Source organism: Carassius auratus, chromosome 5 (assembly GCF_003368295.1).
Source record: "Carassius auratus strain Wakin chromosome 5, ASM336829v1, whole genome shotgun sequence".
In the NCBI taxonomy this organism is placed as follows: domain Eukaryota; kingdom Metazoa; phylum Chordata; class Actinopteri; order Cypriniformes; family Cyprinidae; genus Carassius; species Carassius auratus.
Genome location: NC_039247.1, coordinates 8,894,028 through 8,920,894, shown reverse-complemented (window position 1 = coordinate 8,920,894; position 26,867 = coordinate 8,894,028). Strand labels below are relative to the sequence as shown.

Here is a 26,867-nt window from a genome sequence, read left to right as displayed (position 1 = left end):
CTCCTCTCGTAACCGTGTGTTTGATCAACATGCAAGAGCTAAGCTGTCAGAATCCACAACCTGACACAAATCCAAACAAATAAACAAACATACACGAGCACATGCACACCATACAAAGAAAGGGACGCCAGTTCATGTAAAGGCTGATGTTAGAGTGTAATTCTCTTTCACACGGCTGGTGAACGCATCTGCTCTGCTCCTCCACTTCACCAAATACATCCTCTATCTCGGCCTTCCACACCTGCTGCATGTGTGTGTGTGTGTGTGTGTGTGTGTGTCTGCATGTGAAAACATCACAATGTAAGAAACGGAGAACGCCCAGATGTGGTCCCACTGTTCCTCGCGCTTGAGGGTGGATCTTTCGTCTGAGGTGAGAGAGGTTTTGGACCATAAAGTACATAGAGCAGAGCAGGACAAGTGTGTGTGTGTGTGAGAGAGAGAGAGTATAATAATCTTCTCTCTGATGTTACACATGAGCCTGATTTAGCCTGAGGTCAAAGTCGGCAGCATCACCATTTTATCACGGCACAAACTAATGCTGAAATCATTGTATTGTAGCTGTGATGCAGAAAGTTAATGCATGTGCTCATGCAGTGTGCTATTGTTAACTAAAATTCAAAATAATTGTTAATTTACATAAAGCTGAAATAAAAGTATTAGTTGAAAAAAAACTGACTTGACTAACTAAAATGCAAGAAGTTTTAGTACCTAAATGACCAAAACATAAACTGAAATAAAAAGAAATGACAGCTAAATAGAAATATACAAAAATAAAAATTAAAGCAATAACAAGAATCCTTCCAACACTATGGAAACTCGTTCTGGCTGAAACATAATAATATAATATTAATATTGGATGAAAATTTTGAATTAAAATGAAACAAAGTTGCTGAAATAAAATATTAAATAAATAAATAAATAAATAATGAAAGCTATAAAAAGCTGAAATAAAACCCATTAAATTACTAAAACAAACAACTAAGAATTCATTTGGACAACTTTAAAGGCGATCTTCTCAGTATTTAGATTTTTTTGCACCCTCAGATTCCAGATTTTCAAATAGTTGTATCAATATCTTAATATTGTCTTCTTCAGCTTTCAGATGATATATAAATCTCAGTTACGAAAGATTAACACTTAAGACTGGTTTTGTGGTCCAGGGTCACATATATGGAGTAGAGGGCTGCACTGGGATTGGGATCCATGGGTCATTTTGTGACCTCTTGACCATTTAATGGCAGTACTGAGATTGAAGGTAGGGAAATGAGAATGAAGGATTTGACCCAAGGGATTTATTTCTTGTGTGTTTATCGGCTAATTGGACAGTGAATGCTGAAAGACCTCCTCATAAAACATAACCTCAGTCCAGTATTTACTGTATAACTATTAACATTTCTCTCTTAATCCAGCTTTATCAGTTCAGTTTTAAACACAAAAATAGATTTATTGACATTTCTAAAATATATCTGCTAAAAAATGTAAGCCCAAATTTTTTTTTAAGCCCAAATGTTATTGCAATTCTGATTAGGTTGTAGTTGCCATTTGATATCCAGTATGAAACATGTTTCCTCAAGCAAAATTAGTTGTAAATCAGATATCAAGTGGAATATGAAGTCTTGTCACATGAAAGTGTAATTACACTACATTATGGTGATTTGTGGCAACCAAACATTCAAGCTAACCAAGCAGCACTGAACATTTTCCTCAGGCTGATGAATCGTGAATACACATACTATGTATCAGATACTCACTACTCAGATATTACAAATAAAAAAATAATCCAACAGAACAAGCAAGATATTGGGCTGAGATAGACAAACATCTGCTCGCACAGATGCTCCTGTGTGCACGTCCTGTTTGTGATCACTGATGAAACATTATTATGAAGAATAACTCATTTAAAGTAGTACTCAAACCTTCAGGTGTGTGTGACGAGTTTAAAATATATAGTTTTTTTTTTTTTTTTTTACGACATCAAGACTGAATGCATATATATATATATAGAGAGAGAGAGAGAGAGAGAGAGAGAGACTGAACAAAATTATAAATGCAACACTTTTGCCCCCCCCCCCCCATTTTTCATGAGCTGAACTCAAAGACCTAAGACTTTTTCTATGTACACAGAAATCCTATTTCTCTCAAATATTGTTCACAAATCTGTCTAAATCTGTGTTAGTGAGCACTTCTCCTTTGTCGAGATAATCCATCCACCTGTCAGGTGTGGCATATCAAGATGCTGATTAGACAGCATGATTATTACCCAGGTGTGCCTTAGGCTGACCACAATAGAAGGCCACTTCAAAATGTGCAGTTTTACTGTATTGGGGGTCTAAAAGAACCAGTCAGTATCTGGTGTGACCACCATTTGCCTTTTGTGTACATAGAAAAAGTCTTAGATCTCTGAGTACAGCTCATGAAAAATAAAAATAAAAATAAAACAAGTGTTGCGTTTATAATTTTGTTCAAATTTGTTCAAACTCATCATTGATGAGATATGTTAATGCTAAACTTCTCCAAATCTGTTCTGATGAAGAAACAAACTCATCTATATCTTGGATGACCTAAGAGAATACATCTTAAAATGATTTCTTTTTATTCCTTTAAGACGTTTTTGCATGACATATGAGCATATTTTCACACTAATTCTCATTATTGTAATGTGGTGGGAAAAAAATCTAGTTTTGCATTGCAGCACTGAGAATGAGTTTTTTCCCCATCCATATTATAGTTTTCTACTAAGAATTCAGTTTAAATGTAAAAAGTTATCAGGAATATAATTTCATAATGCAAAATATAAATATGAATAAAAAATGTTTTTTTTTTTTTTTTTTTTTTTTTTTTACAAATTATAATTGTATTTTGGGATGATGTATGATTAATATTGTTGCAAATTCACTCATCTAATTGAAGGCCATTATGAGATGATTTCTTTGCTTTAAAAAGTCATTTCATAGCCTTTAGGGCGAGAATTTTATTATTCACACTTTTACTCATTTGTGCAAAAAAAGAGACCTTCAGTGTTGTTTTGCTCCTTTTCCATCATACACAGCGCCAGTCTGACTCTTTTAGCTTCTCATTCAACAAATTAAGATTTATTTCAGAGTGCTTAAACATGCATAAACGTGCACTGACTGTAAAACGCTGCGGTCGCTTTTAGCTGAGTACCTCCACAATTCAATCAGCTCCCAGTAACGAGATGACCGGTATAAACACAAGTTTTGGGACTTCATTACTTTCAGCTCGGGGACAATCCTTTGTGATTTTATTGGAAAAGACCCCAGACTGTGTGGAGGTCTATCAAGTCAGAACACATTAACCTGCTCCACAAACATAAGGGGCTCAGTTTTACTGCAGTGTCTGTGGAATAATTGTCTCATTTCCTGACTAAGTCTTCAGGGATAGAAAAGCACAGTGGCGTGCTGTAATGTTCAGGTAGTGTGCATAAATTGATGATGTAACAGTCACAAAGACCATCACTGTCCGGGCCAACCAGAAGCCATAGATGTCATGGGAGGTCTACAGGCTCCTGAAGACGTGGAAGGCTGCCTTCAGAGCTGGAGATGAGGTGGGCCTGAGGACAGCCAGGGCCCACCTGCCCCGCAGCATCAGAGAGGCTAAGAGACAGCACTCCGGGAGGATAGCTCATCAATTCAGCGACAGCAGAGGCACTTGGAGCCTGTGGCAGGGGGTACAGACCATTACTACAAGCACCCATTGCGGACCTGTGACAGCAACATCTCTCTGCTGAACGAGGTGAACACCTTCTTCACTCGCTTTGAGCAACAAAACAGCACAACTGCACAGAAGACTCCACTTCCTCTCGGTGACCAGGTGATGACGCTGACCCCAGACAGTGTGAGGAGATCCTTCAGCAGGATCAATGCACACAAAGCTCCGGGTCCTGACAACAAGAACTGATGTCTTCACAGACATTTTCAATATCTTACTTAGTCAGGCTGTTTTCCCCACATGCTTCAAGACTACCAACATCATTCCAGTCCCGAAGAAGCCCTCTCCAGCCCTCTATCTCCAACCTCTCCATCAATGACCACCGTCCAGTTGCACTTACTCCTATTATCATGAAGTGCTTTGAACGGCTAGTCATGCACCACATGACTGCCTTCCCTCCTCCCCTCCCTGGACCCCTTCCAGTTTGCATATTGGTCCAACCAGTCGGCCGATGATGCCATCGCAGCTACCGTCCACTCAGCACCCACACATAGACAAAAAGGACTAATATGTCAGAATGCTTATCATTGACTTCAGCATTCAACACGATCATCCCTCAACAGCTCATTCACAAACTAGTCCAGCTGGGGCTCAACACTTCGCTGTGCAACTGGCTGTTGGACTTTCTGACTGGAAGACCTCAGGCAGTACGGATCGGCAACAACAAATCCAGCACCATCACACTGAACACTGGGGCCCCCCAAGTATGTGTGCTGAGCCCCCTCCTCTTCACTCTGCTGACCCATGACTGCACACCATCACACAACTCCAACCTCTTCATTAAGTTTGCAGATCTCTCTCTGAACATGGAGAAGATGAAGTAGATTGTTGTAGACTTCAGGAGAGTGCACACTCATCATGCTCCTCTGACCATCAATGGTGTGACTGTGGAGAGAGTGAGCAGCACCAAGTTCCTGGGTCTGCACATCACAGAGGACCTCTCCTGGACCGACAAGATTGCAGCACTGGCCAAGAAATCACAAAAGCGTCTCTACTTCCTCCGCAAACTGAGGAGAGCCAGAGCCCCGGCCCCCATCATTTATACCTTCTACAGAGGCACCATCGAGAGTATCCTGATGAGCTGCATCACTGTGTGGTATGGCGCCTGTAACGCGTCCTGCTGAAATACTCTACAGTGCATGGTGAGAGCAGCTGAGAAGATCATTGGTGTCTCTCTCCCCTCTCTCCATGACATTTACGGAACCCGTCTCACCCACAAAGCCCTCTGCATCGCAGGAGATCCAACCCACCCATCACCCCTTCCCTCTTCTGCCCCAGGCACCACAGAACTATGAACCAATCCCCCAATTTTATTTTATATTTGTAAATGTAATTTTAAATTCTATACAGTATATATCCTCAGTATTATATATTCATAAGCAAATAAAAAGGATGGACAAAAACACAACAAAAGTAAATAACTTTATTTCTTTTATTAAAATGTATAAACGGAAAACATACTATTTAAAATATTAATAAAAAGTATAATAACATCTTAGTGACACTAAAATAAAACTGCTACAGAGTTTTTATTTTAAATGTGCTCTTGAGGAATAACTTATAACTGGGTTTGTCAAAGTTGAGAGTTTTGTTTGAGGCACTTTCAGGTTTTACTGATGGGTAAACTAGACATTTTTGAGCAAAACTGTCATTAAATATCTGTGAAATAATCAGGACCTATACTTATTTAGTGTGTTTTGTAACCTTTTTCAGAAACTGTTGTCATACTTTTAATCAAATTTATTTCTGAGTACCGGTATTATTGTGTTTATCTGTTTCAAATAAATCCACTGCTGATTGTAACATGAAACTGCAGGGATGTTGACTACAGCCCTGATCTCGCCTTCATACACTGTTTCTGTATAAACTCTTGAGTGCTGACATTTCAACTGGAATGTCTGTTGTTTTGCTTATCCTACAGCAAACCTCAGATTGCACACACACCAGTAAATAGAAGTGTAAAGAGAGTTTGTGCTCAGCAGTCATAGAAATCTTCTAGTGTGCAGCAGTCAAAAAGGGGGAAAGAGACTCCTTTTGAGAATAGATTTTTGCATTGCTTGAGAATCCTGGAGAGATAAAATAAAAATAAACTAATGTATGTAAAGTTTTCATACAGTATATACATATCTCTTATGCACATCAAGGCTGCATTTATTTGATAAAAAATAGAGTAAAACTGTAATATTGTGAACTAGAACTGAGTTTTCTATTTTAATACTTTTAAACACTCATATCATATGAAGTCGCTGGGATATATTTTTAGCAACGGCCAATATTGCTAAAAAATAGTTTAAATAGTTGTATCTCAGAAAAATATTGTGCTATTATAACACATCATAAACCAATGGAAAGCTTATTTAATCGGCTTTCAGATTGTGTATACATCACTTAAGACTGTAGAAGACAGCCAACTCATTCAGCAACTATTGCAGCCATGTCAAGTGCAAAATGGGTTAAAACATGCTTTTGGTTGTTAAATAATGACAAAAGAGGGTTTGTGCCGGTAGTAAATCTGGTAATTCTGCATGTATTGTAAGTTGCAGAAAGGAATAAATAAAGGTGCATCTGAAAGAAAGGTTGCTCCTCTGAGGGCTTGTATTTAGTGTGGGCCATGGGTGCACTTGGCATTTTCAAGACTTTACACAGCTGGGGGATACACACCTCTGTCCTCACATACACACACACTGTGTGCAACCTTGAAATCAAAAAGCCCTTTCAAGTGCAAATGAATGCTCTTTTCCATCAGATAAGGGTGACGTGAACAGATTTGCAGATTTCAATTTCAAAGCGGCAAAGTTTGTCCCGATAAACAGCTCTCCGGCATAATCGCAGAGTTTACAAATCAGCTCCGAAGGACAGATAACTGGCCACCGATACAAAATGGACATAACTCCAGCAAAAGCCTCTGAGGGTGGAGTGGTTAAACAAGGCGTTGCTTGCATTGCTTTAGCCTCATTGGAATCGGTCGAATTGCACAGGCTGATCAAACAGGACTGAGCGAGTCGCGGTATCAGCAGAAAACACTGTAAATCTTGTAAATCTCAAATTAAGGCTGTGTCGTAAATACAATTGTAAATCTACAGATAAATGTGAGCAATCGCTTTACGCAGTTTACAGATTAGAGCAGATCAGATGCTGTGGCTCTAACATGCAAACAATTTGTTCATGCCAAGAAACCAAATGCAAATCCAAATGTTCAATTGAAGTGCCTGCATTTATATCAAATTAGAAATACATGCAGTTATTATTCTTAGTGTCATGTACAACTTGTTTAACTTCTGGAGTGTGGAATCATTAAGATTTTGCCATGTTTTTGAAAGTCTCTTCTGCTCACAAAGCCTGCATTTATTTGATTAAATATACAAATGTGATCCTGAAGCACAAAACCTGTCATAAGTCATTGGGGTATATTTGTGGCAATAGCCAAACAAACGTTGGATGGGTCAAAATTATGAATTTATTCCTGTGATGCAAAGATGAATTTTCATCTGCTCAATTATTATTGGTTTTTAATTATTAATAATTGTTGTTCTTCTTCTTATCAATGTTGAAAACAGTTTTTGTTGCTTAATATCTTGTAAAAGCAATGAGAAATATTCAGGATTCTTTGACAACTAGAAGTATAATTCAGTGTATTTGAGATATATTATAGTTTTATATTCATAATTTAAATTTAATAATTTCAAAATTTCAAAAACATTAATGATCCTAAATTTCCAAACTATATAGTGTAGAATGTATGCTGCAGAAATAGTAAAAGTGGTACATTAGTTTGCTGTTCCAAACATAACCACGCATTCAAGCTGTACAGGAAAAAAAAAAATGCTGTAATCTACCAGATTCTGATATAAACACATATGAGCTTATCGTATGCAAGTCATTTTACATGCAAGTCATTCGAAAATCACACACTTTATCCTTATGCATCCTACTTAGTGGCTGTTTTAAAATGCATGCTACACTTTCAGTATCTTTTCAACACACATTGTATCTGCCCATGCTGTACAGTGACTTGTTTACATGGGATTTAGCAGCACCAATGCACAGTGCTGATATCAGTAAGCGTACAGACACAGAGCTTGATCATGCTCCTGCGAAGCCCTGCACATACTAAAATGAAATGAGTCATTTATGCTCTGCTCTGCAAATAATACATGTCTGAGATGTTTCTCCTAAAATTCCTGAGGAGAAATAAAAATAGAAGAAACGTTTGCTGACATCCACAAAGAGTACTTAAACTGAAAGTGGATAGCAGCTCAGATATTTTTTGTTGTTTTTAGTCTTTACAAAAATTATGTTTCTACAATATTTAGTAGTAGTTTATAAGTGGTGACTGTCAGTTTGTGCAGGTATGACAGGATTTTTAGAAAAAATAATACAAGACGTAGTCAGCCAGACGATGAACATTATTAATATTATCAATTAATAATTATTATATGATGCAGTCACACTTGTAGCAATGTTCAGTCCCTCCAGAAAAACGCAGGCAAAAATCCTTGATTTTGCGGCACGTTTTCTTAAAAAATGCGATGGAATATGCCGGATATTTTAGCAATTTTATGCGATTAAATTGCGTGAACTTGCAAAAAGTGCGGTTTGATGAAAAAGAGAAAAAAAGGTGATTCCCCCAACACCTTTTTCTCACTAGGTTACTACCTTAATGTAAATAGTAATTTCTTATTACTTCCTATGATAAGCGAGCGTACTAAATCACAGAATATTTAAGTTGCAATCTCTTACTGCAACGTAAATTATTTTACATACTACTAATATAATTACAACTGTAAGTTTTTGGTACTGTTCTGTAAAAGTGAAATCTTACAACTGTAAATTTGCATCAACTTCTGAATGAAACCTAGCCTAGTGAGAAGGGGGTGTTGGGGGAATCACCTTTTTTTCTCTATTTCAACAAACCGCAGTTTTCGCAAGTTCTCGCAATATAATTTGGCTCCACTGTCATGCAACAAATTGGGAAATGTCTGATATGACAGGGTGATATGACATATGATATGATGGTGATATGATTATGATATCCTAAATGCACTTGTAACGTCTGTGCCGGGGAATTTAGACATCAATCATCCCGTTTGACACCATCGGCTCATAAATATTCAGGAAAGTTATTTAACGCCCTTCAAGACTGCTAATGTCTTTACAGGCTTCTATTCCATGGATTCTGGTTATAGAGATGCCTTTTTCCCAGAGGAGCTCTGAGCATCTTCCACTGATGCTGACGGTGCTCTAAATTAGGACAAATCTCGTTAATACATCTTTTGCTAAATTCAGCCCACCTATATTATCCCTGTCCTCCACATGGTACAACTCCAGCCCACACAGAGACACATCATTTGTTGCACAGCTGAAAAAGACACACTCTTCTTTAAAAGCTTAGAATAGAGGTTCTGTATCTTATGCTACACTTACAAGAGCATTGTCGTATTTGGACAAGATAGTGAGAATGAAAGACTTTAGTGAAAGAAAGGGGTAGAAGAAGTAATATCAGGTTCAGGCACTAGTCCATCCATTCTCAGGACCAGAAGTGAGGTAATTAGGACTGCTGGGAGGGACAGAATGCTACTCGCCTTCTCAGCAGGTCTCAGCAGGCTTTTTTTTAAATGATTTATCTGGAAAGAGAAAAAGCTGGAAGCGCTAGTGGTTGTAACTACACAGGGTTTGATTCTCTGGAACTGGAGCCGCATGCATAAAACTTGTCATTTTGTTTCCATGCATATCAAAAGTTTGTGCAGAAATGGGAGAATTTATGCATATGGATGAAAAATACACTATCAATATCTAATAGGTTGAAGAGTGCTTTCCCAGCTTGCTAACGTTCCCTTTTAATTATGAAAATATTATTTCTGATGTTGTCATTTTTTATGTTTTATAATGGTTTGTACAAATGCTAAGGGAATCTGCCTTTTTGTCATTCTGCAAACATTATGGGAACGTTCTTTAAAACATTTAAAATGCAAAGTTGGACATACATCCAACCAAAACATTTCCTCCAAAAAAGTTCCATGAGTGATATTTAAAACCTGTTAACTGTCACACGTCCCCTCGGTGGGATGCCTACGTTTACTTCGCTATATTACAATTAAATCCTAATCTAATCATGATGGTCTAAGACTCCTAAATTTACATTTACATTTACATTTAATCATTTAGCAGACGCTTTTATCCAAAGCGACTTACAAATGAGAACAATAGAAGCAGTCAGGTCAACAAGAGAACAACAACAGAATACAAGTGCCATGACAAGTCTCAGTTAGTCTAGTATAGAACGCATAGCCAGGTATATATAATTTTTTTTTTTTTTTTTTTTTTTATTAAATGAAAAAAAGACAAGAAAAGGAAAAGTACTGGTGTTAGTAGGTTAAGTGCAGGCGAAAAAGATGAGTGTGAAAGTGTGAAAAAGTTGAATGTTCTCTAAATAGATAGTTTACCAATCTATTTTGTTAAAAAGTATGTAGGGAGAGTAATAGATTAATTCAGTAATAGATTAATTTATGGCAAGAGTGCACCTCACAAACCTACATCATAACAGGAGTTCTGACCTTTGTCAAAAAAAAAAAAAAAACACTTTAGAAATCATCAGAAATTGCACAACTGTGAAAGAAAAACATTCATAAATAACTCAATTTCTCAATATAAAATGAAGTAACTAGTTGATTCATAGAAAATAAAATACTATGTATTTGCATATGACAGACATAAACCATTTCACTACCACAGTTTAAAAAAAAATGTGCAATTTATAAATCTCCTTAAATTCTCACCGAAACAACTGAATTCTCAATTGATCACAACTGTACAATTCATCAAATACAATAATCATGATTACAGCTCCTATTAAATGTGTCCTACTCTTGATTCTATTTACATTTTTTATTGTAACCAATCACAGACGTGTCTGTTGTGCTCAAGCATACACTACTGAATAGCAGGTGTTTAAATCAGTCTTAAAGCTGCAGTCGGTAACTTTCGGCGCTCTAGCGGTTAATGAACAGAACTGCTTGCGTCTTGCGGAAGAACATCGTAGCCGGAACTACTTCTCTCTGTTTATGTCTATGAAGAATCACAAAGGTACTGGGTTACTCCGCCGCGGTATCCCCGAAGCAATCTAAAATAGTCCGAATATAAACACTTATAATAGGTGCACCCTAGTGATTCAGGACAAGCTAAAAACACGGTTTGGAAAATGGATTCATGGTGTACTCGCTTATTATGTTCATTTTTCTACATTTTGAACACAAACAAAGTTACGGACCGCAGCTCTGATTGGTTGTTTTTTACCGGGAGCGATGGAGTTTCTGCAAATGGCAATAGTACCACTAGGAGGAGCCAGAGGAGATTGATTTTTTTCGCAGATTATCTGTCTCATATTCTACTGTCAGGACATAATGACAGGTTTAATAAATATGTAAAAAATATTTTTTTACAAAAGTTCCCTACAGCACCTTTAAAGTCTATCAGTAATCACAACAGCTACTAATCAGTGAGTTTTAAAAAGGTCTGATTGGTTTTGTCTTTTCATGAGTGCTGAAGCAACATCACCTAAAACTCAAAACAAAGCTTTAAAATGAAAGTGTAAACCATTGTTGGGTTTTTGGAGTTGTTTTGGATGGCATTAATGCATAAATTATTGTTAAATATAAGTGCTACAACCATCATGCTTCTTCCATAATCAGCAGTACTTGTTTCTGTTGTTCTCTTGCTCTGTCGTATCGCCGTAAACATCCCGTTTCTGAGGTACCACCCATCCACACGGTGAAATGAAAGTGCTCTTTGTGCATAAAAGCAAACGTATGCAGTCAATTCCATTAGAAAAACCAGCAACAACTGTAGCTGTAGAACTGCCTTTTGAATATGACAGATTAAATTTGTGGTTTTTCAAGTGACCCTGACCAGGAAAATCCTGATGCAATGTGAACAGGACAGCTGGAATTATAAGCATAATTTGGAACCCATCAAATAGGGATATTTTAAGAATGAAATGAAATTAAAGACTAGAAAAAATATATTGTACGGGTGTCTTTTAACTCTGATTGTATTATATTGAAACAATATATTGCTACATTAAATTTCTTAAAGGAATTTAAATGTCCTAAAGGAACATTTCATACATACATCTGTTCTAAAAGATCTACTTATTAGCCTCTTTCACACAGTAATACCAGTAAATTGCCGTAAAATTACCGGAACGACTTTACCGGTAAATTCAAAAATGCGCTGTTCACACAGTCAATGGCATTCCAACTTTTTTCCAGAAAAGCACCATTCACACATCCATTCCAAAATACCGGTAAATTCTGTGACGTCATTAATCTCTAAACAGCTGCGCTTGTATTTTTAAACATAATATGTGTTCAGTATTTCTGTTGATGGTTTCATTTTTTGTTTCAAACTTTAATATTCATGCAACTGCTTTTGTTACAGAGATATCGTAGCCTAATAGACGACTGGTTTGAATAATTATACTCACCATTAATAAAACAACCGATGCTGTCAGGAGCTGACCAATTTAGTGAAAATCGCTTGAAAGGACTAATAGCACAATGAAGTTGCAATTGTAAATTGCAGCCTGTAAGACGTGCGACATTGCAGAAAAGGTGCATTCACATATGTAGCGTTAAAAATGTAACGTTAAAACATCGTTACATGCTTGAACTGTTTTATATCATTATATTTTATTTTAGACAATTCATGATGATTTGAGAAGGCTAAACTGAATAAACATATGCTATGTAAACTCAACCCGATCTCACGGCAATTCGTACATTTTTCACAAGGTGGCTTATTCGTACGAGTTCGTACGACCACACTCGTACAAATTAATACGATTGTTGCCAAATCGTACGTATTTTACGAGTTGCACAATTCGTATGAATTTGTACGAATGACCTACACCTAACCCCGCCCCTAAACATAACCGTCACTGGGGTCGTATAAAATCGTACGAGTGAGGTCATACAAATTCGTACAAATAAGCCACCTCGTAAGATACGTATGAATTGGTCGTGAGATAGCGTTGTAAACTCTCTCTCTCTGAGCTGGCCACTTTAAAAACAAAACTTATAGGCCTGTTTAACGATCAAAAAAAAGCTCCAAACATACAAAACTGAGCTATTTTAATAGCTGAAACAGTAGTATAAGCTGTTTTGGGAGAATTGGAAGAAAAGACGGGCTGAACATCCTCAAGTTAGTTGCGGGGCAAACCGAAAGTTGATGCCGAATGTCCAGCACTCTTCTCTTCTTCACTGCTCTGACTTCTCGTTTGTACCCTATGTGTTTTTCCCTATGTAAAAAATAAAATAAGTGAATAAACTTAAAGCTATATTTTCTTTTTCATGACGTGCCGCGGGTTGAGATCCACTGGTTTAGAGATACAGGATTTGTGAAGTAGCAGGACCCCCAAATAGATTGACAAAAGTCATAATAGGAACAAGAAATACTTCCACTACTACTTCGTTTATGATGGTCGTTTATTTTTTAGATATTAAGACGCAATGTTTTCAGTTTATTGATGACCTGACTTTGTCCTGTGAATGCATTGCTCTCGGAGACAGTTAACGGTTATTTTATCATACTTTACTGCATCACTAACAGTTTCTCTCAGATGATGACAGATTTCTTCATCCGCCCGGATAAGTAGAAGCGCTGTTACGACCTGATTTTCCTGCTGGGTGTGTGTATGTGTTTTCTCCTCCCTATTACTCTATCTGGTTTCTGATAGGATGCCTACTGATTGGATGCACGATCACCATTGGTGGTGGAGACAAGGCGGGGACTTTAAAAAGGACGCTGCCGGCATTCAACAGGGAGCTCATTATTGGTTCGGACGCGGTTGGGTTGAGAGCTCCTGGATCCCTTCTCCGGCCGATGATCAAATTTGTCCCTTTTGAGTAGCAAGTAAATGCTAGTGATCACGTTCTTGCCTTTTCAACCTTGTGTGTTTAGAACGTGGAGCAAAGGGGTGTCCTGCCGATTTGTTTTGGCTATCTTGTTTGGGTTCTGTTTTGTGTTAGGAAGTTAGGGAAGTAAGATGTATTTTACTTTTATTATTTGAGGTTAGTTATTACTCTGTTCCTTTCTAGATCTGTTTTGTTTGTTATTTTGGCCTTTGGGACACCCTGGAGAGATGCTCTTTGTTTCACTTGTTAACTTTTAATAAATCTAATAACTTATACTGATTAACTTCTTGTACCTGTTTGATTATCGACCGGAGTGACTCGTTCCTGGGATTCCATCACCACAACCCAGTCTTATTATGCCCTATTTAGAGTTTTCTACTACCCTTAGGCACAGGGCGTAATAATTGGGGGCTCGTCCAATTCTATTGACTTGTTTTTGTTTGTTATTCGTTCGATGCGAATTAAGGGGTTTGCGGCTCTGCTGGTAAGTACAATCTATATTCTATATTTTGACTGGCGGTTTTTTCATGGGTGGTGGGGAAGTGTAAGGCTGGTTTAGATGGAGTTTAGTATAGAAGCATTTAAGCAGGATCCTTCGCGTGAGCTCTTGGAGTCCTGTCGAAAGACTGACTTGTATTTGGTCGCTGACTTTTATAGTGTTCCGGTTATAAAAACTGCTAGGAAGAAAGTTGTACGAGACGTAATTGAGGCGGCGTTAATACAGCAGGGTATTTTACAGCCTATACCGAACGTTGAGGTAGGAATGAATGCAGCGACAGGGGATGACGTTAATACTGAAGCTCCAGAGTCCGATCCAATGCTGCGTTCACTTAGCGGCGTAAACTCGGAGGATTTGAGGCTGGCTATTCAGTTAAAGCAATTAGATCTAGAGATTAAACGTCAGGAACATACTACTCAGCTTCTACGTTTTAGGCAATGCGAGTTAGAGACGCAGGCTGGCAGCCGTTCGTTGGGGCTAGTGAAAACTCCGATGCCACTTTCTAGTTCTCCCAATGTTGGGAATTCTTCACCTTCGGCGCCTTTGTTTGGGGCTTCTAACTTAGATGATTTTGATGTTAGTCGTCATCTCACTTTGGTGCCCGCATTTCGGGATAATGAGGTGGACTCGTACTTTGGCGCATTTGAGCGTATAGCTGCTGCGTTGCGCTGGCCGGGAGAGGCTTGGCCTCTCATGATACAGTGCAAATTAAGCGGAAAAGCCCAGGAGATTTGCTCCACTCTGTCTGTTAGTGACAGCTTGGATTATGATAAATTGAAGGATGCGGTGTTAAAGGCTTATGAACTAGTGCCAGAAGCCTATAGGCAAAAGTTTCGCTCACATGTTAAAATTGCCAGTCAAACTTATGTGGAGTACGCTCGGGAGAAGAGCGTGCTTTTTGATAGATGGTGTAGTTCTAGCAGAGTCGCTAACTTAGAACAACTTCGTGAGTTGATGTTGATTGAGGATTTTAAAACCTCTTTGCCGGACAAAATTGTTGTTTATTTGAACGAAAAGAAAGTTTGTACCCTTGCTGAAGCTGCCGTTTGTGCAGACGAATTTTCGTTGACTCACAAAAATCTGTTTGCTGCACGTCGTGAGACCTATTCTGCTATGCCTTTGGAGAAGAGCGTTAAAGTTTCGAAATTCCCTAAGCCAGTTTTACCTGTCGAAACTCGTGAATGCTTTTACTGCCATGAGCCTAATCACTTGATTGCGACGTGTCCATCATTGAAAAAGAAAAACAAGGGGAAGTCAACTAAAAGTGTCGGTTTTGTCCATAAGATCGGTGGCCAACTTAATTCGTATATTGATGCAGCGTTTGATCCTTTTGTGTGTGAGGGAATGATTTCTCTTAGTGGATCTGAAGAAGATTTGGTTCCTGCAACCATGTTGCGTGATACAGGGTCTAATCAATCGTTCGTGTTAGCTAGGGCGCTGCCATTTTCTGAGAAAAGTTATTGTGGTTCTGATGTTCTTATTCAAGGAATTGAATTGGGTGTGTTGAAGGTACCGTTGCATAACGTGTACATTCGATCCGGGTTAGTAACAGGCTTTGTAAAGTTGGCAGTACGTCATGAGTTACCTGTAAGTGGTGTTGCATTAATTGTAGGTAACGATTTAGCCGGGGAAAAGGTACTCCCAATCCCCGAAGTTATTGAAAATCCTGTGTTGGATCCTGTTATTTCCGGTGAGTTAGCATCAGAATTTCCTTCGGTTTTTACGGCGTGTGTAGTTACTCGCGCTCAAGCGCGTAAGTTTGATGATTCGATTTGTCTTTCGGATACCTTCATGGCCGCAGAGGGTAGAGCGAAAACTGAGTGTTCTGTGGTAACAGCTGAGCTGCCCAACTTTGAGGCGCTGTCTAGGAGAAATGGTGCTGAAATGGAGTCGGCTGAGTTGTCGCTGTCCGCTGACAAGGTTCTGATCTCTGCTGAACAGCAGAAAGACCCTTCTTTATTGTGCTGCAGGAAAAGGGCGCTTACACTTACAGACATTGAAGGTAAATCAGTGGGATATTTTTGGGACAGTGATGTGTTGAAGAGAAAGTGGAGTCCAGCAAGGTCGGATGGTTTAAGTTGGGATACGGTTTACCAGCTCGTAGTACCGAAATGTTTACGCAACCAGGTTTTGAGCATAGCTCATGATAATGTTGCTGGCCATTTGGGAATTACTAAAACCTATTATCGAATCTTACGTTATTTTTTCTGGCCTGGTATTAAATCTGATGTGGTTCAGTATTGTCGTTCGTGTCACGTGTGCCAGGTTGTAGGAAAGCCTAATCAAATCATCCGTCCTGCACCTCTTCAACCTATTCCTGTTTTGGGAGAGCCTTTTGCTCGGATAATCTTGGATTGTGTTGGGCCGTTACCGCGAACTAGATCGGGGCATGTCTATCTGCTTACGCTCATGTGCACGACTACTCGCTATCCAGAGGCGGTACCGTTACGCTCTTTAAAAGCGAAAGCTGTTGTGAAAGCTCTGGTTACGTTTTTTTTCTACTTTTGGTTTTCCTAAAGTGATCCAAACGGACCAGGGAACTAATTTTATGTCTCGACTGTTCAAACAGGTATTGTCTCAGCTAAAGATTGCGCATGTTACGTCTAGCCCGTATCGACCTGAGACGCAGGGAGCGCTCGAAAGGTTTCATCAAACCTTAAAGTCCATGTTGAGTAAATACTGTGTCGAGTCAGGAAAGGATTGGGATGAAGGGCTGCCTTTACTTATGTTTGCTGTCCGTGAGACCGTTCAGGAGTCGCTGGGGTTTAGCCCGGCGGAATTGGTTTTTGGGCACACAGTGAGGGGCCCACTGAAGATGCTGAAAGAGAACTGGCTCTCTGAACAGCCATCTGAGTGTAATCTGCTTAATTATGTCGGTTGCTTTCGGGAGCGACTGCATGATGCTTGTAAACTGGCTCAGTCTGCTTTGGAGAGTACGCAGACAAAAATGAAAAGACGTTTTGATAAGACTGCTGTGGTTCGTTCATTCTCTGAGGGGGATAAAGTATTAGTTTTACTGCCAGTTCAGGGTGCTGCACTACAAGCTAAATTCTCTGGTCCGTACGTCGTTGATCAGAAGCTAAGTGACACGAATTATGTTATTCGAACTCCCGAGCGACGGAGAAAAACCCGTGTGTGTCACGTAAATATGCTGAAGTTGTATGTTGGTCGTGGGGAAGATGTGGAGTCAAAAAGCTCCGTTATCGTTCCTGTAGCTTCGGCTACATCCGTTTCTGACCGCGATGTTGACGAAGATGGGTTGAGCTTGCATAATACCCTAGTCTCGGGTGATAAACTGAATAATTCTATGGTCCTGGAGAGTTTAAATTCTCATCTGGTACATTTATCTGAACCTCAGCGAAATGATATTATAAGGATAATTAATTCTTCTTTGGGACTGTTTTCAGATATCCCTACTCGTACTCAAGTTTTGGAACACGATATTGATGTAGGTGACCATTCACCCATAAAGCAAAGTGCTTACAGAGTGAACCCCGTTAAACGTAAAATCATGGAAGCTGAGGTAAAGTATCTTGTTGAGAATGGTCTCGCAGTACAGAGTTCTAGCGCCTGGAGTTCACCGTGCTTATTGGTTCCTAAATCTGACGGCACACAACGATTTTGTACGGATTACCGGAAAGTAAATGCCGTGACAAAACCAGATTCGTTCCCCCTCCCGCTTATGGAGGATTGCATTGATAAGGTAGGCTCTGCGCGCTTCGTCACTAAATTAGATCTGCTTAAGGGATACTGGCAAGTTCCCTTGACGGAGCGTGCGGCCGAAATATCTGCCTTTGTGACGCCGGATGATTTTCTGAATTACAGGGTGATGGCGTTTGGATTGCGCAACGCCCCAGCTACATTTCAGCGCTTGATGAATAAAGTGCTAAAGGGGGTTCATAGCTGTAAGGCTTACTTGGATGACATCGTGATTTATTCGAATACCTGGGATGAACACCTAAAAACTTTGAGTATTGTGTTTGATCGCTTGCTAAAGTCATCTCTTACACTTAATTTAGTGAAGTGCGAGTTTGGTAAGGCGACTGTTACCTATCTGGGGAAACGGGTGGGACAGGGTCAAGTTCGACCTGTTGCCCTAAAAGTGCAAGCTATTGTGGAGTTTGCAGTGCCCCGTACGAAACGTGACCTCAGAAGATTTCTGGGCATGACTGGTTATTATCGGGGTTTTTGTAAAAACTTCTCAGATGTTGTGTTGCCTTTGACCAATATGCTTCGTGCTTCGCAAAATTTTGAATGGACCGCTAAGTGTCAAACTGCATTTGATTCTGTTAAAACGCTTCTGTGTAGCGCTCCAGTCTTGGTTGCTCCAAGGTATGAGTGTGCCTTCAAAATGGATGTTGATGCGAGTGCTACCGGTGCTGGCGCTGTCCTGTTGCAGGATGATGAGAATGGAGTTGAGCATCCTGTTGCGTACTTCTCAAAAAAGTTCTTGAAACACCAACTAAATTATAGCACTATTGAGAAGGAGGCATTAGCCTTATTAATGGCGTTGCAACACTTCGAGGTGTACATTGGTTCTAGCTCCCTTCCGGTGATCGTATTTACTGATCACAACCCATTAGTCTTCCTGTCTCGTATGAAGAACTCGAATCAACGGATCATGCGCTGGTCACTTTTTGTCCAGGATTTTAACCTGGAAATTCGTTATAAAAAAGGAAAAGATAATGTACTTGCTGACGCCCTTTCACGGTCGTTTAGTTTTGAGTAAATCTACTAGAAGTAGATTCTTTGTGTCTGGGGGTGTTACGACCTGATTTTCCTGCTGGGTGTGTGTATGTGTTTTCTCCTCCCTATTACTCTATCTGGTTTCTGATAGGATGCCTACTGATTGGATGCACGATCGCCATTGGTGGTGGAGACAAGGCGGGGACTTTAAAAAAGACGCTGCCGGCATTCAACAGGGAGCTCATTATTGGTTCGGACGCGGTTGGGTTGAGAGCTCCTGGATCCCTTCTCCGGCCGATGATCAAATTTGTCCCTTTTGAGTAGCAAGTAAATGCTAGTGATCACGTTCTTGCCTTTTCAACCTTGTGTGTTTAGAACGTGGAGCAAAGGGGTGTCCTGCCGATTTGTTTTGGCTATCTTGTTTGGGTTCTGTTTTGTGTTAGGAAGTTAGGGAAGTAAGATGTATTTTACTTTTATTATTTGAGGTTAGTTATTACTCTGTTCCTTTCTAGATCTGTTTTGTTTGTTATTTTGGCCTTTGGGACACCCTGGAGAGATGCTCTTTGTTTCACTTGTTAACTTTTAATAAATCTAATAACTTATACTGATTAACTTCTTGTACCTGTTTGATTATCGACCGGAGTGACTCGTTCCTGGGATTCCATCACCACAACCCAGTCTTATTATGCCCTATTTAGAGTTTTCTACTACCCTTAGGCACAGGGCGTAATAAGCGCTTTAATTTCACCGTCGCTTCAGTTGGATGACATTTATTTTATTTTATTAAACAGTGCGTGAATGCGTCACATTGTTATGATTGGCCCGGAGTAGACGTCTTACGTCACCGCGTTCTGAACTTGTACGTGCTCATACCGGTAATTTTCCTTCTGCGTTCACACACAGCAGAATTTTGGCAATTTACTGGTAATGTTACAACTTCTCATACCGGTAAATTGCCGAAACGAATTTACCGGTATTTTTGAAAAGATCCTGTTCACACATGATCTCTTTACAGCAATTTACCATTAATTTTCCGGAAAAAGTCTGTATGTGTGAAAGGGCTTAGTGTTATGTGCTATATTGCAATCATATAAAACCAAATGGCATGTGAAATATTTAAATTATATTTTCAAATTATAATTGAAAAAATGTAGAAACTATTTTCACTTAGAAATTGCTAGTAGAAAGTTTTCTCTATAAAAACAAAAAAAACAATCAACATGAAATTTTCAAACTGAAAATAAACTTACTTTTAAAACATACTTCAAACTATATTTTTTAAACAGAATTTGTTAAGCATTTTTACAAGTAATTGTATTAAATTGATACACTGAAAAAAAATCAGAATTTAACAATTACAAGAAACACCAAGTAACACATTGAATTAAATGTGAAATTTTAAAGTAGAAAAACCTAAATAGATTTTTCCAATTTATCTACAAAAAAAAAAAAAAAAACACAAAACCAGTGAAACAATTTTCTCTCAAAAATTGAGAGGAATGGTAAGTAGCACTGCATGAAATGTGAATCTTTGAATTTGTACAGTGCAATTTAAATCATTAAGCATTTTTTTTTATTATTTATTATTTTCGTTTTACTAGTTTGCCACTTAAACTGCTAAACCAAAAGAGAGTGGAAACATTTTTAATTCACATTTGTTTCTTGTTAATCCTGATGTGTGTGTGTGTTTTGGGTGAGCACAGCACCTACATGTGGTTTTTGGTCTTTAAGCAGATGCAGAGAAACTGACTGCAAGGTTAGAGGTTGGTAGAGCTATTTTTTTGTAGAGGTTTTTGTAGTGGTATTATTACGGAAAGCACATAGTGTTCCCTGTCTGTCTGACATCTGACACATTCTCTGGGGAGTATTGTAGGCGAAGTGTGTGAGTGCATTGACACGGGAACTAAGGTAGCTCTCGATGAAGGTACTTCTCTCTCTGCAATAAATTGAGAGCATATAAATATATATGTGAGGAACAATGATCTCATTATTAGTCACATTTGGCATGAAGAGTTATGCCCGTGTTGTTCAGCAGCACTCCATCCGTACTCTGGGAAAGCTGCTTCATGTCCACATTAGCATCACATCAGCAACAATCCCAGCTGTCAAAATGTAGCTATTTTGATGTCTTCTGTGGAGGGTTTCCCCCCTACATTTCTAAAGGAATAGGCTAGTTCACACACATCAATTTAATAATTGACCAACAAACCGATTACAATTAATAGACAAATTAATCGAATTTACATTCATTCTAAAGAAGACTTTCCACAAAACAATACTTTGGTAGTGCATGACAAATGCAAATTGCGTCCTTTAGAAAAGTTATTTTTAAGGATTTTTAAGGATGTTCCGGATGCCAAAAAAACGAAGTCAAAAATCTCCCATATTGCCGTCCACAAAGCCCTTTATCACAATTACAAATGACAATTTTCTTAAAATGTAAAGCAAAAATACATTTTCTTAATGGCTACAACAAACTTCTCTCCTTGTTTCAAATCACACACAGACACACACATACAGACAAATATATAGTCTTACAAATAAAACATCAGTTTACTGGTGTGTGTGTTTGTGTATTGATGAAAACTAAATTATGATGTCAATGAGGAAAGACAAAAAAGATAAGATCATTTATCAGTTCACAAATAATTTGATAATATAAAGTGTGTGTGCATGCTTGATTGAGTGTGTGATTAAAAAATTGTGAAATCATTAAATTAAAATAAAACAATAAAATATGATATAATTGATCAGTTAACTTGCATGCCATGTGGCTATTAACAGACATCAGAGAACAATGGACATACAAATGTGTTGTTAAATTATTGAAATTATTAACTTAACATCTCTGGGTATTTGCATGTAAATATTTTACATCTAAGAGTTTCAAACAAAAATGTCTGGGAGCCCTTATCTAATGGCCAGATCTACCAGAACAAACCCCCTCTTTGGCATCTGAACACTATTAGGATTTACTAAAGACATCCAGTAAAATAATAAAATAAAATAAAGGGTGTGGACACAGTCATTTTTGCATTTGTAGAAGTTTTCCTTTCAGATGCAAAATTCATAAGGGGAGAGTATTTAAATTAATCATTCAGCATGATTTATTAAGGTCTGCCTTTGCCTTACATTTGCACCACTATTTACCACCCCAAAAAAAGCATGTTTTCAAATAATTTGCACTGCTCTTGGTGGATTGCATTGGTCTTTATGAAAATGATCTGGCTTTGTTGTTTTTATTTCATGTGGGCATTGTCAGTAAATCAACCGTGGAACTTTTCTCTGCACTTTTATGAGATTATGCTCTCACACTAGTTCTCCCTCTTATACCTGGTCCTAATGTAAAAACTTGGGTTACGAACTTTTAAAAATTCTTAACCGGTCGCAGAACCTGATTTTACCAAGTGAGACATGTTCCTGGGACAACATCGTTGTTGACCCTGGAACAACATTGTGATTAACCAATCAGATTTGAAGAACCAGTTTATAGATTTTGTGAAGTTTATGCTTAAAATCAGTGTTTGGTGCTTGTACATCAGTGTCATTCATCTATCATTTCCTCTGATTTTAGGGATTACTCATGGTTAAGGTTAGGTTTAGGTGTAGGGATATGGTTAAGAATATATTTTTGGAGTAAAATGTTGTTCCAGGGTCAACAAAATATGTTTGACCTAGGAACACATCGAACTTGGCAAAATCAGGACGTGCATTCTTAACCCGAGAACAAAAATTCTAATGTTCTAAGCCAACATCAGGTTTTAATCCGCCTTCATTCAATGCATTCTCAAAGCACATCAATTATGCATTTATTTATTTATTTATTGCCACAATTATAGCTGTAAACATGTTTCTCTTTCAGTGTGGAACATGACTTCCGGCTTCAGGAGGGTCAGGTGACGCGAGCGTGGAAGGTCCCAGAGCAGCAGGAGTCGGAGCAGAGCTCTCCTCAGCTGGTCTTTGCTCCTCCGCACCAGCAGGACTCTCCACAGGCCCTTCAGACGGTCAAGAAGAGCCGGAGGAAGTGCTTCTGGTTCCTGTGAACTCTTTGATAGCAGGACGTGACATCATTAGTCAACAAAGACAGTTCTCCAACCACCTTTAAACCTCTTCTCTTCCGGTCCTCTGGTTTAATTTGTTCAGATGCACATCATTTGTTTATTGTCTTTTTAAAAAGCATCTTCTGTCATTTGCACACAAGGCGAATCAAGATTAATGTACGGCTGTCCTACTTGATATTTCAGATTTATAGTCCATGGAAAGAATTTAAAAAGTCTTTCCGTCTCAAAAATGTGCTTTGAATAATAATTCACCCAAAATCTAAATTCTGTCTTTGATCAGAAACGCTCTCGAGCTGTCAATCATTTTGAGTGTTTGTTTTTGTCTCTGGACTTATTCTGCTTTGATTTTCCAGATTTATAGTTCATGGTGATAATTTATGTCTAGAAAACTGAGAGTGGAGGGGGAGAAGGGGCTTTTAGTTGGTTCATGTACCCTTTGAGCCATTACTTACTACCTGAAAAGGGATGAACTTCACAGAAGACAGTGACTGATGCAGAGTGACAGCAGGAGACGGGATGTTAAAGACACATTAAAGAGAGAGAGATGAAAGAGGAATCACAGGTAAGAAATCGAAGCAAGATTACGATCATCATTTTGGAACAATGAGGGTTAAAACACCAGCTTTTATACTATGAAAACCTTTCAATGAATCAATTATTCCACATGCTTAACGCTTTTATGTAGATGATCTAACAACTATACACACACGGTGACATTTAAGACACGGAAAGTGAATTTAAGGAGCTCGTCATTTCATTCTTTGTGAATGCTTCATTTCAGAATCCATTAAAAGCTCTATGAAATATTTTACTACACACAAAAAAAAAAAAAAAAACTGTGTCAGGTGCTGTTTATTTGTCTTTTGATCACGGAGCGTTCAACCACAGATGCTTTCATTATTTTGCAACATCATATAGACCAGTCTGAGGTGGGAATTTCATATACTAAAGGTGTGGAATAGAACGAAACTGAAATAATCATGTTTGTTGTGTTTATGTTGCTTATGAAGTTTATATTCACAAATACTTACAAGATAATGGATCCACTAATCTTTTTTTTCTTTTATTTAGTATAGATATACCTGTTAAAGTTTGATGATGTCCCTGTATTTGGGTTAATTCATTCAAAACCCCTCACTGATATAATTAGAAATAATATTGCACTCTTAAAGGCACAACATGTGAGATTTTTTTATTAAAATATCCAAAAACTACTAGAACTACTTGTGTACTTACATTATCACAAATGTTTTGAGGAATGTTTAAATCCAGAGAAATAATCAATTTTTAACTAGTGACATGGACCGTGTCCACAGTGTCGTTGTGTTGCCTGCCAATGATGTCATAACCCCTCTATTTCCGGTAGTGTTTTGTTGAAAACATGGAAACACCAAAGACACATTAATATGTTGTGTGTTTTAATAGACCTGTGATGACCGCACAGAGTAGTATTATAACAGAACTTTCAAATGTACCTACAGTAGTATGATAAAACAGTGCTGCTTTTTCCCCCACATACACACAACCGGAAGGAGCAGAAGCGGTCGAATGTGGCATAATAAAAGCTCCGCTGCTTTCGAGCCGTGTGACGTGCTCGTTCAGTAATCGCAGTTTTCTTTGGCTAAGGCTCACCCCTGAGGCCGTTTGAGAGACATATCAAACCATTAATCATTGTTTGTTTCGTTCAGCATCACGTTTCAAGGTTGGAAATGTTGCCACAATAACAGACAGTGTGTATAAACCTCAGACGGATTTTAAAGATTCGAACTTTAAATATTTCACATACTTTTCAACATCCAGTGTTTAGCTGATCCTGATAAGCGCTCGTTGTCACGGTTGTAAACTCGATGGCTTTCTTCTTTCGTGAGGGGATTTGGTTCCACGGTATCTTTGTTTCAAGGTGAAACGTTAAACAAACGCGACAAACACGTCTTACGGAAATCCTGTAGAATTCAACCAATCCAATGACGACTTTGTTTCCACTTTTTGTGTGCCATATGCATCAGACGTTTAGCCAAGAGTCCGTGAGTGTGACGTCTGAGGTCTACTTGTTCAGTGGTCTCGATTCACTTAGATAGCTTTCAGTCTCACCCTGCTTCATTCTACTACGTTAATAAATCAATAACTCATCCATGATTTCTGCTCGAGTCCTGTCGGATTTCATCGGCTGTGGGGATGAAGACAAAAACTCCCATGATTCTACACTCAGTCACGGCGTCATCAAACTATGCCTTTGTTTCTTCGTTTGTTCTAAAAGAAGATTTGAAGATTAGAAGATTTGTAATGAGCTTGTACTATATCTAACTACTTTTTTCAAAAGGAGTAGTTTTGCTGTTCTTTAGCTCATTTAAAAGCACAGTTTATGGCTTGAGAAGCTAGTTTTAAAGAAGCTGGGAACTGCAGAACTGCGCCCAGTGCCACAGGTATTACTAATAGACCCACTGAGGCAAATGTTGTCTCATATTGCTGAAGAAATGGGTACACTTCAAAACTTAACAAATTTGATGAAATTATTTTCAAAAGGAGCCGCAGAAAGGAGGTCCGACCTGATAAGATTTCCATTTATTTCCAATATTATTAAATGAAGACTGATGGTTTAAATGTTTGTTTGATCTTTCCGTTTTGAAATGGCACATACAGCTGGGCACAGACAAAGTTACCACTTTATATTTTTTGTCCTTCGAATATTTTAAGCTCTGTGCTTCAAAAAGCAGTTTCTGTGTTGGACAGAGAAACTCTGTGGTTGAACACAGGTGAGCGCAGTTACAAAAATACCGGCCTGAGGCTGACGAATACACTTCACCTGAGCTCTAGATGCTGGAGAGTTCTGCTGGTACTGTAGTTTTGAGAGGAAGTGTTTCTGTCATGTATCAAGCTAAAACATCTCTCAGAGTTTCTCCTCTGGCTGTAGATCTCTTGACACAAATGCATGCAGTAAAATTAAATTAAATACTATTAAATTTTCAAGTATGCATCATATATGTCTAAAAAAAAGTGATATACATGTATATCATGTACAATATACATTACAAGTTATACATATGAGTAATATTTTACATTAATTTTATCTATTTATGAATCATTATTATATATTTTATAATACATAAAGTATATATATATATAATATATAGCTTTTTACCTTAAATCTCTTTAACCAACAAAAACCTGTTTCTTAATGACATCATCTTCCAGGAAGTGACATCTTTTTAGTGGAAAACTAACACAGTAAGTATTTGGTTAATTCTTTGACAATTTTAGTTGGTTTCTGTAACTCTCAAACATCCATCCTGCATCAAAAATCAGAAATTGTGTTTATGATTTCTGAATAATCATTTTGATTATCTTTAGGGTTTGTCTTTTGCATATAAAGTATTGTATAGACCTCTCATTGCCCATCAACACACTTAGTTTTTTTTTCAGTTCAGTGACAGGGAATGATTTTGAAGCAGAATGGAAGATCCGACCACTGATAAAGTGCAAAGCAGGCGATGTAAGATATTTTGTCTCAGGCTGTCAGATCTTTGCATAGATTTTTTTTTTTTTTTTTATTATTATTGATTTTACTGGAATACATTTTTTTTTTCTTTTTTTTTTTTTGAATTTCCTTTAACATTCACTTGAGTCAGATCTCTGGCATCATAAAAGTCAAGAATACGAAAAAATCCTGCATATTTTAAAGATGAATATAAAACCTTGTAGGGAGACATTTTTAAGTCAGAAAAGGATGTCTGCTGTTTGTTTAATTAAAATGACATAATGTGACTCTCTAGCATTTTGACAGTTTTGCTGCTTTCAGTCAAACTGAGTATGTTGCGACTACAATAATTAATTTAGTTACATTCATTTAACTCATTTGTATAATATTGAATTTGACATCTCCTGAATTAAATGCTATGTCATAAGAAAGCTATATTTGCCAAAATAACTATTTAACTGCAGCCCTATACAAAGTCTCTGTAAACAGCACTTTATACAGTCACT

General features: G+C 38.1%; 1 long non-coding RNA gene across 1 annotated transcript in view; it reads left to right on the top strand.

The window, feature by feature from the left end:
* The window catches only part of LOC113073699 (uncharacterized), a 44,773-nt gene extending 21,878 nt beyond the window's left edge, over nucleotides 1-22,895 (top strand). The window contains exon 2 of the long non-coding RNA XR_003280517.1: nucleotides 22,688-22,895. This is a non-coding gene — a long non-coding RNA (uncharacterized LOC113073699). The remainder of the gene's footprint in view (nucleotides 1-22,687) is intronic.
* Nucleotides 22,896-26,867: the final 3,972 nt, after the last annotated feature.